We start from the raw sequence: 6,510 nt of genomic DNA on the forward strand, positions 1-6,510 counted from the left end.
ATTATTTTAGTCATCAATTCTTCTTCTTCTTTTCCTTCGTAGTTCACCTTCTTCTTTTTCTTATTCTCATTTCCTTCCTCTCTCCTTCTTGTCCCATTTTCTTTCTCTTCCTCCTTCTCTCCATTCTAAGTAGGTAGGTACCTATACCCCCTTTTTAGCCCGTCCTTCCTTTATTAAATTACAATAGTAATAATAAAAGGTAGAGTGGACGGACTATTGTATTCGCTTCGGTGTCTGTCTGTCAGTCTGTCCCCATAGAAGGACTTACCCAAACCCATCCAACACTTCCTTCCTTCTCTCTCAAGTCTTCCTCAACCATATTTCCCCATTTCAGTTTTGGTCTCCCCATCTTTCTCTGGTATAAAACAAACCCCATTATTTATGCTTACTTACCAGTGAGCTTGTATGGCTTGAGCGAGGAGGATTATTATTCTACCTCTGAATGGGGCTCGAACCCAAGCCTCCGAGATTCCAAGTCCAATGGTTCTAACTCTGAGGAACTGGGGCTGGTACGTAGGTGGGACAACACGAAATATGTTGAATGACTTCCGAAATCACATCATTCTGTGACAGGGGGCACCTCGTTTGCTGGAAACCTGCCCAAAGAGAGACAATAAATTATTATACGGGATTATCTATTATCTCTAGCATAAAGCAGTGGTTCCCAGCTTTGTTAGAATTAAATTTCGCCTGCGGCGCAGCGTTGATTTTTTTTTTCTTTTTTCATGACAATTTTCGAAATTAGGTACTCAATTTCAATTTATAAAATGAAGATCTCCTCTAACCTTTCATTCGATGGCAGTGTATCAAGGACACTGGGAGCATTGCCTCTTTGGGGTCTTTGGATAGTAACAGAGAGCCTTTGCCGAAGATGTTGCAACTCTTAATGGTCCTGCGGCGCAGCGTTGATTTCTTTTCTTTTTTTTTCATGACAATTTTCGAAATTAGGTACTCAATTTCAATTTATAAAATGAAGATCTCCTCTAACCTTTCATTCGATGGCAGTGTATAATAAATTATTATACGGGATTATCTATTATCTCTAGCATAAAGCAGTGGTTCCCAGCTTTGTTAGAATAAAATTTCGCCTGCGGCGCAGCGTTGATTTTTTTTTTCTTTTTTCATGACAATTTTCGAAATTAGGTACTCAATTTCAATTTATAAAATGAAGATCTCCTCTAACCTTTCATTCGATGGCAGTGTATCAAGGACACTGGGAGCATTGCCTCTTTGGGGTCTTTGGATAGTAACAGAGAGCCTTTGCCGAAGATGTTGCAACTCTTAATGGTCTCGCAGCACCCTTTAACAGCAACAAAGCTTTTGGTGGCACCCTGGCAAACCGAAATGTTCTAAAGACTCGCCCTCCTTTTCCCCGTATGTCAAGTAAAAGAGTAAAATTTCTTCTTCTTTTCCTTAAACTCAACAAGGATGAAATCTTACGGCCAAGAAATCTAACCCTGTCGGACATTGAACCCGGGACCTCCGGCGTACAAGCCAAACAAGCATTGAGATACGAATATGAATTAAAATCACAGTTCACAGTATCGATAAATCTACACATAATTAATTTAAAACAATCAATATTCATCAATGGAGAGAGCAATACTGTCATAAATCGTGAAAACATTGACACTCCGGTGACAAAACATGAATTCCATTCTAGAAGTTGGTGGTCTGAGTTGAAGTCATGAAATTTGGCATATTGTATTCGAGGATGGAGTCAGCCTAAAGATCTAACCAGAAGCCTATTTCCTTTCGAAATGTTAATGCGCATTGACATTAAGATTTTCCAGGGGTGAGGATAATATATAAAATGGAAGAAGTTTGGTAGTGGGGGTAAAAATTGACGATTAAAAAAAAAATCAGCTGATGAAATTTTAAATTTTACCGCCAAAAAACGAAGAAAAGTCGATTTCCCTTCCCTTCAGACGCAAAAACCTCAGTATAGCGAAGTAAAAAGAATAGATACAACGAAGTAATTTGGGGCACGAGCCCGAGAAAATTACCTCAGTATAACGAAATTGATTGAATTTTAACCTCAGTATAGCAAAATCATCTTAAAAGCGAGTAGTATTACCTCAGTATAACGAAGTCACTCTGATTTAGACCTCAGTATAGCGAAATAAATCGATAGGTAATAGTTTCGATTTAAACCTCGATATAACGAAAAATAGATATTACAAATACCTCGATATAACGAAATTTTGGGCATTTCCCTTGGACTTCGTTATATCGAGGTTTCACTGTAGCTGAATACAAGGAAGAATAATTGTCTGGCTGGGGTACGTTAAACAGGGAGTAGACCAGCTTAGTCTGGCTGGGGGGGGGGGGGGGGGGTATAGCAAAGTCATCTTAAAAGCGAGTAGAATCACCTCAGTATAACGAAGTCACTCTAATTTAGACCTCAGTATAGCGAAATAAATCGATATAACGAAATAGTTTCGATTTAAACCTCGATATAACGAAAAAAAGATATTACAAATACCTCAATATAACGAAATTTTGGGCATTTCCCTTGGACTTCGTTATATCGAGGTTCCACTGTAGCTGAGTACAAGGAAAAATAATAGTCTGGCTGGGGGAGCTTAGTCTGGCTCTTAGTACAAGGAAGAACACCAGACAGTGCATAACAGTAGATATACTAGGTACATATTATGTGTAGGACGAAACATAGCTGACAGAATAATTGGGGACTTTTTCGGAACTAAAAGGAAAGACAAGAAAATTATTGGCATGAGAAACTTTTTTTTTTCTTCGAAAAGTTAATCACAGATATACTTTTTTGGGGGCTTTTTAGGTATGGCTTTGGGCAGTCTTCTCCCTTTTTTTTTAATCTCTAACCGTTTAGTCAGTAGAGCTAAAAAATACCAAAAAGCGGCCAAAAAATTCTCCGATGTTAATAAGAAATTTTCAAGGGTTTCGGGCATTAACTAGGCCAGGCTGGCTCACAAAGTAGTTACTTACTTTCAAGTAATAGGAACACGAGAACAGAACTCCCAATAACCAGGGGGAAGCAAGGTAGAATCCAAAGAGTACATCACAATACTTCATCTCATCCGCTCTATAACAATAACCTCAGAAGTCTCAGTACAGAAGCAGCAAACATGCAAACAAAATTTGATCCGTGACCCCGAAAAAGAAAAAAAGAATAATAATAAAAACTGACCCATTCTATTCGTTCCATATGTCGTCACACCTCTTACCTAAGTGGCAGCTAAAAAATCATGGTGAAAATAAAAAATAATAATGATAATATCATTACTACCACTACTACTAATAATGATAATAATAAATGATGAAGTAGAAGAAGGAGGAGAAGAAAGTGAAGAAGAATTAAAAACAAAAAGAATGCTGAGCCACTTCCAAAAAACGATTTCACAATATCATCATCGTATCAAAAAATACAAAGACTTGGCAAATGCAAACAATTAAATACTCATAACTCACATAATAGAGCATACTTCAGGAACTCTGACAATTCTGTCATTCATATCCTATGCATATGACATAATCGGTGGCGTAGTGGTCATTACAAATTTTCATCAGTAAATGGTTTGTTAATATTGAATTGATCCCAAGGGCAAGGTACACCTTACACCTTAGTCCTTTGACAAAGGGAGTGTGCCTGAAGACAGACTCGCCTGGTGATCAGAAGGACGTGGGTTCAATGCCGACCGAGGCCTAAAAATCATGGTGAAAATAAAAAACAATAATGATAATATCATTACTACCACTACTACTAATAATGATAAAAATAAATGATGAAGAAGTAGAAGAAGGAGGAGAAGAAGGTGAAGAAGAAATAAAAACAAAAAGAATGCTGAGCCACTTCCAAAAAACGATTTCACAATATCATCATCGTATCAAAAAATACAAAGACTTGGCAAATGCAAACAATTAAATACTCATAACTCACATAATAGAGCATACTTCAGGAACTCTGACAATTCTGTCATTCATATCCTATGCATATGACATAATCGGTGGCGTAGTGGTCATTACAAATTTTCATCAGTAAATGGTTTGTTAATATTGAATCGGTGGCGTAATGGTCATTACAAATTTTCATCAGTAAATGGTTTATTCAAATTAAATTGATCCCAAGGGCAAGGTACTCCTTAGTCCTTTGACAAAGGGAGTGTGCCTGAAGACAGACTCGCCTGGTGATCAGAAGGACGTGGGTTCAATGCCGACTGAGGCATGGGACTTTGTCGTCAACAAACTCAATATTTTTTGGGAATTTGACCACAATAAAGCGGTAGGCTACTAGGTAAAGGGATTCTCGACCGAGGCATGGGACTTTGTCGTCAACAAACTCAATATTTTTTGGGAATTTGACCACAATAAAGCGGTAGGCTACTAGGTAAAGGGATTCTTCTTATAATATAAGATAGGTGGCGTAGTGGTCATTACAAATTTTCATCAGTAAATGGTTTCTTCAAATTAAATTGATCCCAAGGGCAAGGTACACCTTAGTCCTTTGACAAAGGGAGTGTGCCTGAAGACAGACTCGCCTGGTGATCAGAAGGACGTGGGTTCAATGCATGGGACTTTATCGTCAACAAACTCGATATTTTTTGGGGATTTGACCACAATAAAGCGGTAGGCTACTAGGTAAAGGGATTCTTCAGTCCTATTCGAGCATTATAAATCTTCTCTTACTACCTATACACCATTTCACAATTTTATTTGGGTTACTCTCATTTATTCTACGCCTCCCATCCAACACTTCCTTCCTTCTCTCTCAAGTCTTCCTCAACCATATTTCCCCATTTCAGTTTTGGTCTCCCCCTCTTTCTCTGGTATAAAACAAACCCCATTATTTATGCTTACTTACCAGTGAGCTTGTATGGCTTGAGCGAGGAGGATTATTATTCTACCTCTGAATGGGGCTCGAACCCAAGCCTCCGAGATTCCAAGTCCAATGGTTCTAACTCTGAGGAACTGGGGCTGGTACGTAGGTGGGACAACACGAAATATGTTGAATGACTTCCGAAATCACATCATTCTGTGACAGGGGGCACCTCGTTTGCTGGAAACCTGCCCAAAGAGAGACAATAAATTATTATACGGGATTATCTATTATCTCTAGCATAAAGCAGTGGTTCCCAGCTTTGTTAGAATTAAATTTCGCCTGCGGCGCAGCGTTGATTTTTTTTTTCTTTTTTCATGACAATTTTCGAAATTAGGTACTCAATTTCAATTTATAAAATGAAGATCTCCTCTAACCTTTCATTCGATGGCAGTGTATCAAGGACACTGGGAGCATTGCCTCTTTGGGGTCTTTGGATAGTAACAGAGAGCCTTTGCCGAAGATGTTGCAACTCTTAATGGTCTCGCAGCACCCTTTAACAGCAACAAAGCTTTTGGTGGCACCCTGGCAAACCGAAATGTTCTAAAGACTCGCCCTCCTTTTCCCCGTATGTCAAGTAAAAGAGTAAAATTTCTTCTTCTTTTCCTTAAACTCAACAAGGATGAAATCTTACGGCCAAGAAATCTAACCCTGTCGGACATTGAACCCGGGACCTCCGGCGTACAAGCCAAACAAGCATTGAGATACGAATATGAATTAAAATCACAGTTCACAGTATCGATAAATCTACACATAATTAATTTAAAACAATCAATATTCATCAATGGAGAGAGCAATACTGTCATAAATCGTGAAAACATTGACACTCCGGTGACAAAACATGAATTCCATTCTAGAAGTTGGTGGTCTGAGTTGAAGTCATGAAATTTGGCATATTGTATTCGAGGATGGAGTCAGCCTAAAGATCTAACCAGAAGCCTATTTCCTTTCGAAATGTTAATGCGCATTGACATTAAGATTTTCCAGGGGTGAGGATAATAAAATGGAAGAAGTTTGGTAGTGGGGGTAAAAACTGACGATTAAAAAAAAAAATCAGCTGATGAAATTTTAAATTTTACCGCCAAAACTTCCTATATTCCTAATGTAAAACAAGATGGCTCAAAATGCGAGAAAAAAGCTACATTACAAAATTCGTGAAAGGAGAGGAGGGGAAGTTAATGTAAAGGTAGGAGAACGTAATGTGCATTAACATTTTTGAGAAAGAAAAATTCGAATTAAGCTAATGTACATTAACATTACGAAAGGAAAATAGGCTACAGGTCGTTGTGACAAAGGGCGTTTATTAAAGCCGATGGCCCTACTTATGCCAATACTAAGCCTGGTTAGCTTGGAAGATGACGCGCCTTGTAACCACCCCGGGGGAAATTAATCCTAAAGAGACAAGTTTCGTTCTTGGAACGGCTGGCCCTCTCCTATCCTGTCCTTCTTCTCTCTTCGATTTTGGGACGATAAGACCTTAGCAGTTACAGTTCCCTCTGTCAATCCTCTCAACAATTACATTGGATTCGTTTGATACTAAAAGTGTGGTCTCTGCATAAGTCTTTTGAACTAATAGTCAGTACATTTGTATCTACAATCCTACATAGATAAAAAAAAAAAAAAAAATGTACCTATTAGCTCATAGTTACAGTGATAAA

Source organism: Diaphorina citri, unplaced genomic scaffold, assembly GCF_000475195.1.
Source record: "Diaphorina citri unplaced genomic scaffold, Diaci psyllid genome assembly version 1.1 scaffold380, whole genome shotgun sequence".
Classification (NCBI taxonomy): domain Eukaryota; kingdom Metazoa; phylum Arthropoda; class Insecta; order Hemiptera; family Psyllidae; genus Diaphorina; species Diaphorina citri.